General features: G+C 41.9%; 1 protein-coding gene and 1 long non-coding RNA gene across 7 annotated transcripts in view; one reads left to right on the plus strand and one right to left on the minus strand.

Moving 5' to 3' along the window:
- The window catches only part of LOC140848544 (uncharacterized), a 52598-nt gene extending 41593 nt beyond the window's left edge, over positions 1–11005 (minus strand). Inside the window, exon 1 of the long non-coding RNA XR_012129627.1 lies at positions 2186–11005. This is a non-coding gene — a long non-coding RNA (uncharacterized lncRNA). The remainder of the gene's footprint in view (positions 1–2185) is intronic.
- The window catches only part of SLC10A7 (solute carrier family 10 member 7), a 237929-nt gene that overhangs the window by 214173 nt on the left and 9597 nt on the right, over positions 1–14159 (plus strand). The window lies entirely within an intron of this gene.

Here is a 14159-nt window from a genome sequence, read left to right on the forward strand (position 1 = left end):
CTTTGAAGACCCAAAGTGCTATTGTGATTCAAAGTATTATAAAGGTGCAATCTCAGCATGGATTTATAATAAAGTAAATAATTACTTTAAGTGTTTAAAAAAGAAAATTACTTTTGATCACATTGCTAGTCATAAGACAGTTTAAAAAACCTTAATGTCTATAATTGTTTTCACAAGCATATATTTCCATAGGCCCAGTCATAAACTGACACCATTCCTTCCATTTTCTTTATTAGCAAAAAGTTACATTCTATTTAAAATGAGTCTTGATGGGCCAGCCTTATGTTTCATGAGGCATCACTATTTGCACTCTATTCTTGCAAATGAAGAGCCACAGTGCTGGTTGACAAAACTATTAAAGTAGGACTAGAAATGCAGAGTAAAGGCAGAAAATAGAAGTTTGTTTTTGGGGCATCTTAAATATATTTCTGTCCTGGAGTTACATTTCTGTAAGGAAATGCACTTTGAGAACCTCGGACAGATTCTTAAAGATGCCAGTGAAATTATAAACCCTGTAGATTTTACTGCTTTACTGAAGAAAAGGAAGAGAGTGTATTGCCATTTTGTGCTAATTTCTGATCCATATAGAGAAAGAGAAATGTAAGTTCTCAAAGTGATGTACTTAATATTCCTCAAGGGTTTGTGGACTATCTTGTTTTGAACTTTTGATTCTGAATTTGGTGCTAAAAAATCACTGCTAGCATTTCTAGACTATGTAATAAAAATTTAGGAAGTCCCCAGATTCTAGGCAGCAAGTATGAAATTAAAGATAAAACCTCTTTGGGGGTCCCCAGCCTGGCCTTTAAGTACCATTCATGTTAATGATATGCCAGGAGATGTTCGCCTGGAAGACCAATGCCCTGATACCCACATGCTTCTCCTCTCCTCCATGTTCCCTGTGCCAGCAACCATCAAATGTTTTTAACCACAACCTATGTGAAAATATATGCTACAGTGTGATGCAGGACAGATTTGCATGTGTATTAAAGTTTTACGAACCAACATTCACTCATATTTTATGTGATACCTTCCATATTCTATCCAAGAATTGGCAGATAAAACCAACTAAATTGATTTTTCAACTCATTTAATGGATCATAATCCAAGATCTGATATATATATATATTACTTTATGTCTTGCTTGATGAGATGTGATCACTTTCCTCAAGTAGTTACCATGTAGGCATTGACTTCTGCTGTCGCTTTTTCACTGAACTTTAACCCAAATTTCCGATACCATGTAAGAACCAGGGCTAAATTAAGACTCAGAATAATTCTTGATTTGCAGTAATACAAGATTGCCTACATTTAGATTTAATTAATTCTGCTTATGTAACAGAGTTTCTATACCTTTTGTTGGTTGACTTTTAAAATTACATCTCTATTGATTGCGTTTTCAATAGTAGTAGTAATAATAACAGCTACCATCAATTGGGTACTTACTAGGCAAACTCTGTGCTCAGTTCTTGTTACAGGAAGTAGTTTACTTGACGATACTTTTGTGTTGACAGCATGGTGTTTGATATGAACCAGATAGTCTAAGGTTCAGTGCCACACACAGCCATTTGCTCTAATGGAAAATTCTCAGTGGAGTGCTCAACTACTATTTTATCAGAAAGGAAATACTTCAGAGACAGCTACAATAAATGTTTTTGTTACCTGCTTTTCTATCAACTAGAGACCTTACTAATGAGCATAGTGATTCAGAGCTAGGTTTTTATTGATGAAATCACTGACTTGTGACTTTGCATGATAAATGTAGTAAATGGACTCTCATTGATATGTGGGCTGCCTGACACCTTTCAGAGACACTTTGCATTTGCTAAAAGAATCTAGCAAATCCCATAGTTTGACTGTGAAATCCTCAGGGCCATGCTGGAGGGCTACCAGTTTTGTACTCAGCTTACCTTTAGGGGGATCTGTGGTTGCCTGAAGCCAGCTGTGAAGTCCTGGAATCCTGCTCTGGAGTGTGGCTGTGTATAGTTTGAGTGACTTCTCCTGCAAGGTGCTAGTGCCAGCACTTGAAAGGTTAGAGCTGGGACTGTGAGTTTACAAGACAGGTTGCTTCAAATATTTTTGTGCTTGACTGCTAATGTGTGTTGAATTAAAAATTCCCAAATGTGTGTCAGTTTACTTCAATTCAAACTTGCTGGCAAGGTTGGGGATATAGCTAATCTTCACCTACCTTAAAATTCTTTGTCCAATATCAGCCAGGAATAGTCTGGAACTGAGTATGACCAGCCTGGTATAGGTCACTTCCCAGCAGTCCTTTGCACGCACCAGCTTACTTCCGCCATCACCCTGGATAAGGGGATTCAGGTTCCAAAGTGATAAACAACGTGACTTGTGGTTGGCAGAGCCAGAACTTAAGCCAGGTCTGACTCATGGACCCTGTGCTGAGCTGTAATTAGAATTCTGCAGAAAGGCTTGTACTGTGAGCCCCCAGCTCTAGTATCAGCTCTGTGATCTAAAACACATTCCTAGGGCATTCCTTTATTTGTAACAGGCAATCCTAGGACCCCTTTATTTGTGACATTCAATAGTTCTCTGATTTTGAAAGCCTTCAGTATTCAGCTTTAGAATCCTAAGCCCTCCAGGGGGACGCCATGAGACCAGCATTTCTCAAAGGGTGGCCCTCAAATTTACAGCAAATTGCTTCCTTTAAAAAAAAAGAGAGAAAGATTACTGGGCATCCTCTGAGGCCTGCTGATTTGAAATTTTTAGTAAGATCCTGGAGTCTGAATTTTATAACACCCTCCAAAAAAAAAAAAGGAGTACAGTGAACACATAAGAAGTTTAAGAGCCACCGTATTGCATCCGTGTGGAATCACCTCGGTTTCCAGAGGTGCTGGCTCCCATACCCAGGGCTGAGGGAAGCTTTGACCTAGCAGAGCATTCAGGTAGGTTTTGTGTAAATGCTTTTTGATGATAGCAGAAACTAGTTTGGGTCAACCGGGGTTGGTTGGTTGGTTGGTTTTGTTTTGTGTTTAACTTCAGGCTGCTTGTGGGACACCCCACTTTTAGATACTTTTTAATCTCATTAGTCAAAAGGAAATACTTAAGACATAGCTTCCCATGACACACCACTAAGCTCTATATAAAAAAGATAAACAACAAAATTTAAATGAACAACTCTGTAGGCTTGGCCCTTGACAGCTAGGGATCCCCCACTTCCTCATTCCATGGCTTCATATGTCATCTTGTGGTCATGCTCAAGAGAGAAGAAAAACCTTGCATTTTTCTAGTAAATAGCTATATATTTGCCTGAACCTCAGGTGTCCTCTGAGTTCCTTTTGGAGCGTCTGGTTAAGCCACAGCGTCTGGATGTGGCAGTTTGCAGGTATTCCACAGGCATGACCCAATCCAAAGAAAACCACCCATTTCGTGCGTGTCCCACCTAGCACCTAGCACTCATTCCACAAGGAGAGCTTGACTTCTTTAAGACCATGTCCTACTGGCAATCTGAGAGTTTAAGCATATTTTAAAAATTTAAAGCCTATTTAAAATAATTTCCGAATGCCTACTCTTTGAAAGTTATCCTGATGTAAGTCCCTTTATGAAAAGAAATTATATGGTTTTTCAAAAAAATCTTATAGTGTAATTGCCACTGCAGAAGATAAAAGAAGAGACACGCCATGGATTCACTGCTTGGCCGAAGTCTGTGCTCTGACAGGCACAAGACCGATCATAAGCCCCTTCCGAGTTGTAGACGGATGAAGGCCCGTGGAGGCCCGAGTGGCGTCCAAGGTGGGAAGAATCAGTGCCCGTGGCAGCCCTCAGCAGGCCCCATTCCCAAAGGTTTGGAATGTTTCAGACCTCATCCGAATGATTTCAGTGACAACCCTTCCCTGCTCAGTTCCATAGCCTACCAGACCTGACCTGTGCATTACCAGTTCATAATGCTACTTCGTTATAGCCATCATCGCTATCATTTGGGGGTACTGACTCTATGCCAGGCACTGTTCTAAGTACTCAACTTACGCTCTCTTACTGGAATGTCCAACTAGCCTTGGAGATCATTATTTTAACCTCATTTTGAGCAGGTATAGAAACTGACGGTATTAGGGTCAGCTCACCCAATCACATAGCTGGTAGGTGGCTCAGTCAGGATTTAGACCGGGTCTCTGACATCAAAGCCCAGTCCTTTCCATCATACCACGCAGTCCTCTAGAAATACCTGCAAGTGGTGGGCGAGCTGTCTGCTACGTGTTCAGTCTCAGTGACGGAGCAGGAGCAAGAGGGGCCGATGTTTACATGCATCAGCTTCACTGCAGCTGATTTCAGCTTGCTGTTGTTACCCTGCAGCTCAACAACAAGGAGGCATGAAAACCCCACATCTGGTACAGCGGTACCTCAGACTACGTACTATCCCTGCGTGCTTCTTAATGCCAAGTCTTAGCGGCATTAAGTTAGTAGAAGCTTTTAATTCCACAGTTGCGTATTTATTTCAGAGTACAAACCACCCTGTCATAGTTATAGTAGCTCAAAGAGATTAAGTTTACACATTAATAATCAACTCACATGCCCAAAGCTGTATACTGAGGCCCTGAGCGACACCCCACGCTTCTGAACAGGAAACTCCCCAAGAAGCGAGGGGAGCCCATCCTGTTGTTCTGGAGCTTGTCCTTTCTGATGAGGCCTTTGCATCATCCAGGAGAGCCCAGCAGCCCATTTCCCAGGGCTTCCTGCTCATCTCCGCGCTCGCTGTCAGTTGCAGGGCATTTGTTTATCATCATCATTATTACTATTAATATTTAGGAAGTTTGCCTCTAGCTGTACTAAAATGTGCATCACAGAACAAAAGTTGTTTACTGTGTTTGAAGTGAAGAGTCTTACCCAGGAGATCTCATCCCCTTGAAGTTTGTATCTCTTAATCTCAACTTACAAACAGAGATCGATGAATAACAATTGTCATTTAGGTTGCATCGCTCCAATTATTTATTTGGTCATGTCTCTTCCCAGAAGTTCCCTTAATTGAGCCAGACACTGTAAACCAAATTGCGTGTATTTGATGACAGCCAGCTCGCTGCTTCTTTACAGTAAAGAATAAATGAACCTGCAGCTGCAAAATGAAGGTGACACCCACTGCCTCCTTGTCCCCATCTACACCCCATCCAAACAACACCAGCCAGAAATGAAACTTAGCCGCCCATTTTTTTAAAGCTCCAGGGTACTCAGTAGGTTTCTGACAAGTTACCCTCGGGGCAGGAGGAGATGTAAAATTGGACACAACTCCAAAGATTCCTGGGCCCCAGGAAGCCAGCTCATTTGGAATGTCGTCTGCCCTGAAGCCAAGCACGTTAATGATACTGCAGCAGTGACACTTCACAGAGCCACCTCTGCTGCATTTGCTCCTATGCTAGTCCTCTGTACTGCCACAACGCTAGTCGTAGTACTCTAGTACTGCTAGAGCACACTTTTTTAAATGGTAATAATGAAAACAAAACAAACCCTGCGCAACCGAGTGCAGAAATGAACAGGAAGCCCTGGTGCCCATGAAAAGATGCCTTTAAAACAAAATTTACTTGATTCATTCATTCACTCAATATGTGTTTATTTAGCACCTACTTTCTTCCAGGCTGTTCTAGACCCTACAGGGTACAGCAGTGAACACAACAAAATTCTCACCCTTATCTAGCTGTCTTTCTAATGGGGTTAAATAGACAATCACTAAAATATATGGCACATTCAGTGATGGTTAAGTGTTACAGAGAAAAATAAAACCAGGAAAGAGAATAAGGAGTTGCCAGGGTGGAGGTAGAAAAGTTTTAGACTTAAAAGGGACATTAGATCAAAGACCTGAAGGAAAAAGGGAGCAAGCCATGTAGGGGAAGCAGATTCCAAGCAGAGGAAACAGTGAGGGCAAAGGACCTGGGGCAACAGTGTGCTTGGTAAGTCAGGGGACAGTGTTTGGGGAGCAGAATGAAGGAGAGAGTCATATGGGATGGAGAAAAAGGTAGTGGATGGGGGGTGAGTGACATGGTGTCATATCCATTATGAGGGTTTCCCTTTGAATGAGAGGGGAAGCCCTGGGAAGGTTTTCAAGGGACCAGTGTCAAGATCCGACTTCCACTTCCAAAGGATCCCTGTGGCTGTTGTGTTAAATAAAAGGAAGGGGTTACATGGGTGGAAGGGTGAGGCTGTGATTACCTGGAGGGCCAGGTAAAAGGCTTTAGTCAGGTAAGAGCAGTTCAGTGTGCCCTGGTCAAAGGTAACAGCGGAAGTGACAAGAAGTGTTGGATTCTGGACATGTTCTGGATGCAGGACTAACAGTATCTGCTGATGAACTGGGTGTGCATGTCAGAAAAATAGGAATTAAAGCTATTCAAAGGTGTGTGGCTGGAAGGATGGTGTTGCCATTTGCTACATTAGGAAAGATTGCAGAGTAGATGGCAGTGGTGGAGGAAAAGGGATGTGGGGCAGATCGAGAGTTTGACTTGGAACATGTTAAGTTTGAGGTCTCTTTCCGACACTCAGGGGAAAGTTAGCTTTATGCGTCTGGATCCTGGTCCAGGCTAGAGTTCCAGCATATAAATGTTATTTTAATCTGTCAGACTGGATGAGATCACTGAGGAGAGGGTAGTCAGAGGAAAAAGGAGCTGCGAGGACTACGCTCTGGGGCACTCCAGAGGTTAGAGGATATGAAATTATTCTGATAATAGAATAATAGGAAATTCTAAGTCAGCCAGACATGGAGACATCCAAACTGGCAAGCCCGTATTTTTCTCCTATCTCACAAGGTTGAGTTGAACATTAAATCAGAAAGTAGATCTGAGGACACATTGAGACATGAAAAAGCAAAGGTTCTGGCATGTATTTGTTGCCTACTAGGTACTGGGCAATCTGAGGCATGTAAATTGCCTTATCATCTCATTTAATCTTCACAACAACCTTGCACAATAGCTATAACTGATCTCATTGTCCAAAGAAGCAAACCAAGCCCCATGGGGGCCAGTAACTCACCCTAGAGGTAACAGCAGAGCTGGAGCATCGTGGCCCATTTGTCTGCCTTCAGAATCCTCCAAAGTCCTCTTACTTCCCCTCTTACCAGACCTGGCTTCTCAGGCTCACACTAGAATCACCTGGGAGCCGTCCAGTAACAGCAGTGCCACAACCACTTCTCATAGCTTTTAACTCAGAATCTCTCAGGATAGACCCCAGCGTCCTAGTTTTAAAAGCCACCCATGATTTTAATGTGTAGCTGCGGCTGAGAACCACTGCACTGGACGACCTCCTGTGCTGTGCATTTATGCTCTGTGTTCCAAAATGGTGCAACACAGGATTATACCTACTCATTTGTTAATATAATTGGTCATTTGTTGGTACAGCTTTGTGAAAACCACAATTCTCTCAGATCTGTTAAGTATTCAGAGGTTAAGGAAACTGACAACATTAGAAAAACATCATTATTTCCAGAAATGGCTCCCAGGGTTTCCTTAATTTCTTCCTCTGCCTAGAAGTCTTCTAAATGAGGTCTTAACTCCCCAATTTTTATATCATCGAGAATAAATAAAGGGCAGGAGTAGGTTAGTGGGACATCACCCAGCCAAGTTAAACCACAGAAACCTGTGTCAGCCTTTTTAAGTCAGAGGGATTAAAGGACAAATAACTGATTTCTCATCCCCAAACCAAAACTGTCTTGTTCTTTTGTGTCAGAAGACATCTCTTCTGAGGTTTATGTTCATCAGAACATGGTGCTATCAAGAAGAAAATAACTGCCAGAGAGTGAACAATGGTCATGTTGATGAAACAAAAGTATATATTGAAAAATAACTAATGTGCATTTACCTAAGATTTAGAAGTCTTCTAGAAGTTCCACTGTTCACTGTTGTCTTGCCTGAGGGTTTCGGCCCGGGGCAAGTTCACTGCGGATTTAGAGGAATGACAATGGAACATTGTTAGGGTAAAAGGGTTTACATGGGGCTTTATTCTCCCTGCCATAGGTCGAGCCCTAGAATTGCATCTGCATCCAACAGTCTGCAGGTCTGTCATCTTCCTCCCTCTCTGCCTCCACCCAGAGTGTGGGGCAGAGCTCTCTGTATAGGGACTCAGTCAATAATAGCTTATTGCCTATGGCTGTGGAAGCAGTAGCCTAGCAGCAGGCCAGCTACATCATCAAGTAATTTAGGGTCAGGTGATGATCCTGGCCATAAGAACTTCCATTTTCCCCACAACTGTTAAGAGAATTATCAATGCAAAATTTTAGGGAAAACTAAGTTGAGGCGTGGGGGCTGTAACACAATCAGTGAATGTCACACCCATCAGCTTCTTTGCCTCGGATTTAAAAGGTTCAAGTACTTTTCTTCATGTACATAAAAACATCTTTAAAAGTTCTGTAAAATTAAACAAGGCTTCCAGGGGCCAGTTCTGTGTTGGCAGCCTGGTTAAATATATTCTGATAACCTTGTGTTGTTTTTGTCATATGAAAGTCTTAGTCTATTTTCAATGTTTTAGCCAGATTTTCTCTTTCGAAGATGAATGACTCTTCATTTCACAGACTAGAAACAGAGATGTAATCTCACTCTACTTCCTGCCCACCTTGTCTCCATAAATATGGAGACCCTCCTGGCAGACATAGCCAGCATTTCAGTGAAGGTTCCTGGCTCAAGTTCTTTAATTCATTCTTGAATTCCCTGAAGGCTAATTACTCCTGCAACGCTGTCAGACAGGTGAGGGTGTACCTAATCTTCCAAGGCAGAAACCTTGAATTGTAAGAGTTAAGTGTTTCATTGTCAGCATCTGGTGAGCTGGCTCAGGCCATTCATTAAAGTCTTTTCCAATCAGAACATAGCTGTTTCAAAATAGAAATTACACCAGCTGCTCATTTTGGTGTTTTTCGCATCTTTATATACCTAAAATTTTCAGGGAAGTGGTAGAATTACAGCCCAGGTAACTGAAAGCTAAACCCTAATCTTTAAGTTTCCTAATGGGCCAAAAGTTGTCATCAACCAACTTTTATTTGAAGCAAGTAAAAAGGCTGGCCACATAAGCACCTTTGTTGAAAAGAATGCCTCTTTTCCTTTCAGACCTTTTTTATGTAAATATTCTTTTCTGTAGGTTTTCACCCTCTATTATTCAGGAGGAGTACTATTAAGCACCTCTTCTCTCTAGGGTTCCTAAGTACTCTGACAAGTTACCATTTTAGGCATTGCAGGCACATAGTGTGGGAAGACCTCAGACCCTGGAGCCAATCTGTCTGTACAGTGAATACAGCTATAACCTATTGCTCTCTGTGTGTGGCCTTGGAGAAATTTTTATTCATCCACTGCCTCAGTTTCTTCATCTGAGAAACAGAGATAATAATAGTAGCTTTGCTCAGATTGTAGATATGAGGAGTGAATGAATGGATGTCTGCCCACTCTCAGAATGGTGCCTGACACAGGAAGCTCTTTGTCATTGTTTTCTACAACCTGAATTCTGTTATTCCAACATACCAAAATGAAGACCAGAAATGTCCATGAACTCCAGATGTGGCAACTCAAGTCCTGGGGGAGGTGAGATGGCTGAAAGACAAAAACATGAATACTGGTCTCTCTTTTCTAAAGCTCTTGACTACTGGAAAGATTGTTCCGTTCCCTTAATAATGGCCTTAGACATCTAGTTTGTAACCTTGTATATGTTAATTTTCCTGCTCTTCCAGGTCTAATTCTCTCTTTTAGATAAAGGAATACTTTTGAATTCTGGTTTTGAAATGTGAAAATCTCTTAGGAACATTTTACGTAAACATCTATTTTGCATAGCTAAATGCTCCTGACTACACCAGAACAGAAATTTGAGCTCTGAAATCTTCTTAACTGTAGCAGGGGAGGGGGCGTGGCAGAGGAGCAGCACAAGTCCCTTAAAGGACAGCACAGAGAGCGTTTGAGTCCACTTTGTGAAGCATGTTTGCTGACATCTCCTGTGAGAATTTCAAAGCATGCCTTCCCTCTCGTATGCTATCGACGGAGATAACCATATGACACTTTTCAGGCTTCAGAGGTTGGAAAGTACAATTCCGTTTGTACATACCTGTTAACCTGCTGCAAGATTCTCATGTTTTTCTGCCAAAGGTCTAGCCAAGGGATTGGTCAGACATCCCACAGCTGCTATTGCTGCCTTTGTATTCAGCAGTTTGGAAAAGCCCTACATCTATGTGGGTCCCCATGAACCCCCCCACTGTGATCCTGAAAAACCTATTAGAGAGCTTGCATTTGCATATGTTATGTAGGTGAACCCCATTTTGGACAAACTGTTGTTTTCTGTGTCTCATAAGCAACAGTTTCTGATGTCATGGTGGAGTCAGGCTAGAGGTACTACAGCGGCAGTTCTCAGTCAAAGATGGAACCATAGGAGAAGAACAGGGAAGCAAGTAAAATGTAAATCACTGGCCAGAGTAAGGCAGCACAGTCTGCATATTAAAATACCTTGGAGAGTTTCAGCAAAAGACAGCCATTTAGGTGGGAGTGAAGGAGAGCAGGTCACATGATCTCTGACATCCTGTCCCCCTCCCTGAGGGAATCTGCAGAAAGTTGACTTGCTAGCCTTTAGAATGTTCCAGAATGGGTGTGTGAGGAAGTCCTGGTACAGCAAGAATTTCAAGCAGAATGTAATTCTGGGGACTGTGCAGACTAAATACTTCCTGCTCTAGAAAGCCGCACCTTATGGTGGCTCTTGACTAATCTAGCAGGCCTCTCTCATGGACAGCAAACCAACATACCCATCAGCCTGGAAGTAGGTGGCCTTTCTTTTTACCCCCTCTACAAGACAGGCAAAAATTAGACTGTTCCCTGACTCCACTTTGTCTAACAACTTTTCTCCTAGACAGCAGTGCTGCATTTCCCCACTGCCCTGTGCCCTGATTTTGTTCCTGGGTGGAGATGGCTCTTTGCCAGCTTTCACATGGTGGTCTCCACTGCCTCTCCCTGTAAATGAGTAAGAGCGTAAGCTCACGAAGACAGGGGAGCCCATTTATTCCCTGCACCTAGGGTATCTGGCACATAATGGATGAAGACTTACTACTTACCAGACAGTGTGTGTTATTTCACTTATTGTTTATTTAAAAACAAAAAACAAAAAACTACAAAGTAGGTACATTTTACAGATGTGAAAACTGTGGTTAAATAACTTGCCTGCCCAACCAAGGGCACACAGGTGGTAGGTAGGCGGTTGATGAGATTCCAACCCAGGGCTCCCTGACTCCTGCATCAGGCTTGTCAGCTGCTACACTGAACTGCCTCATACGGGCTCCTGGATATAATAAATTATCTGCTGCCTCATATAATAACAGCTCTAATACTGAAAATTAGCTTGCTTTAGGATAATCCTAACTGAAAGCCTCTTCTAACTAAATCCCAAAACTATTGTTGTGCCTTATCATGGCATCACTTTGTGCTCTAGAAATGGCATATAATCCCCCTTTGTTTAGTAATTGAGATAAATCAATGCCAGTGAGTTTGACTTTCTGTGGCTATTTGTCTCTGAAGAGAAAGACTGTGTGTGTGTGTGCGTGTGTGTGAAGGAGACACAGAGACTGGCATTTAGTGCTGCCAGAGAAGAGCAGCTATGCTCCTCAAACAGTGGCTGCCTTCCTGGCTTACATTATGATTGGGAAGACCATCTATCCCAGTGACTTTTAAAGGCAAACATGGGCTTTTCTGAGAGATCCACTAAGGAGGAAGACATAGAATTCAAATCACAATGTGTAGGACATTTGGATAGTAAACTTATGGATGTTTCTAACTAAGAACAAACTAAACAAAAGTGGGAAATCACCACGACAACTAAAGAGAGAAGCAACCGGATTTCAGATTTGCCAGCAGCCCTCTCCAGAACTCAGTGAGAAGTCTGAGAAAGTATTTAAACAGAGAGAACAAGTCATGTGAATTCAGGCAAAGGAATCTTTGAAAGACAGGACATGATGCAGGTGACTGAGGTATACTATCTCTTAGCTAAGTGGGAAAGTACTGTGATATTAGACTTCAAAAGACACAAAAGGTGTTTTTCAATATATTGCCTCTCGTACTCCATAATTCAATACTCCTTTCAAAGTTTGTGTTCCCCAGCCAGTCTGGTTTCTCCCCTTCCTGCCACATCACGTATGTTTTTGTCCTGTGACCCCCCCCCAGAGGGGGTGTCAGTGCATTCTCTTCACAGTCTAGTAAATAAGCAGGACTTCTCTATCTTCTTTCTTTGAATAGGAAACATTACTGCCTGTTCTTAAATAATCTCTTATTTATTTATTAAGTACCAGTCCTGTGTTTAAATGCTGCAGGAGATTAAAAGAAAAATATAATACTTGGGGTTCAGGGGAAAACAAATCCTATATGATAGAAAATAATGACAATATAAGAAAATGCTCAATTATTTGATGCAACCAAGAAGAGTACTTTCCTTCTTCAAAAGGGAAGAAATCAACAGAGAGGCCGTCTTCATGGTGGAGGAAAGTGTAAAGCTGAGCCCGAATAAACCCATAGGATTTAGGAACATAGAGAGAAAGGACAGGATCCAGGCAGGGGCTCAGCTTTGACAAAGATAAGAAAACACTAGGCCTGAGCACGTGATAGCGATCGCAACTTTAAGTTCGGTTTAATGGAGTTAGTACTGCCCACTGATTAAAGGTAAACAGACTGGGGTCCACTTCTGTCTCTACCACCTACCAGATGTGTGATGTTAGTTAGACTCGTTGTGCTCTACCTGTCAGTTTCCTCATCAATAAATGGGAAAATTGCCCCTACTTGATAGGGCTGTTGTGAGGACTGAATGAGATAGCACTAAATGCGATAGCAGGCAAAGCACTTGGCATGCACGGAGCTCTTACAAAATGGTGTCATAGTCATTGTTTTTTACAAGCTGACTAGGTAGAGGATTTGATGAATGGGCACTGGAAAGTCATTGTAATTCTTGAGTAGAGCATTGGCTTTAATTAATATGAGTTGTAGGAAGATTAACCTGGCTGGCTGTGGTTCGGAGGGTTGATGAAGAGAACAGTCTGAAGGCAGGGATTTATGTCACGAGGCTATAAGAGTCGGCTTGGCTTGATTTCACAAGGAACTGAATCAGGAAGGTAGCAGTGAAACTGAGAGCAAAGGAAAGTAGCAGTGGAAGAGAGGATCTACAGAATTTGGTGGCTTGATCTAGAGGTGGAGAAGCAAATGGATTTATCATCAAATGGATCACCAAAGATGATTATCAGCAAATGGATCATCAAAGATAATCCCCAAACTCTGAGTTGTGGAAACGGGGTAAACCAGGGACAGAAGGGGTTACACACGCTGTACTGACATGCAGTGGGAGAAAGCTGAGGTGGCCAGTGCAAGAGCCCCTAGGAAGCGGGCCTAAGAAGGCAGGGACTTAACTGTGTTAGTCTCCTTGTAACCGCAGCACCAAGGACAGTAACTTACCCAGCAGAGGCCAAAAGTATTATTTTAATGAACGAATGGATGGATGGATGATGAGAACATTACGCTGTGCATCTTCAAGTTTAGCAAACTGAACAGTGACATAAGAGTAGATACATTTTATCTTGTGAACAGTAGAACAGCATTCAGCCTTCAGTGGAGATCAAGTAAAAGCCCAAATTCAATGTAGGGAGTAAAATGTTTGTTTTTAAAGGAAAAATGAAAGACTGTCCATCCCACAGAAAGTTGTAACTGTTGAAACTTGAGCACTGATACAAAGGGAATTTTCTAATTCAGAGAACATAAAATAAACATTTAAAATAGGACAAAAAAACTTGTTCTTGTACATATTGTTTTATCCTTTCCATCCTGGGTATAGGATAAAAGAAACCCCTTACTTGCTTGTTAGAAGAAGAAAGCTCTCACTTGAAGTTCCTACTTGGCAGATGTCAGTTGAAAGCTCTGCTTATGGAGTATGCTGTAGTGTCAAACTCTGTTGGGTAATTTTAGACAAATGTGTCATGTGTGACACAGAAATATGGCATGCTGCACATTACTGATTTCCCAAGTGTTTGGAGCAGGTAGTAATGTGCTGGGAAAGTGCTCTTTATCTATCCACACAGTGTACTTGTAGAGCAATGGGGAAATGCTTTTGGTGGAAATTACTTTAGTCAGAAAAAGAATCCATTTGCAATATGTGCCTTCTAACATCTTTCAGACAATGCATTGTATTAAAGAGGCATTTTTTGATTAATGTTTTATAAACATTTTTCAGCATGACAG

Source organism: Manis javanica, chromosome 3 (genome assembly GCF_040802235.1).
Source record: "Manis javanica isolate MJ-LG chromosome 3, MJ_LKY, whole genome shotgun sequence".
NCBI lineage: Eukaryota > Metazoa > Chordata > Mammalia > Pholidota > Manidae > Manis > Manis javanica.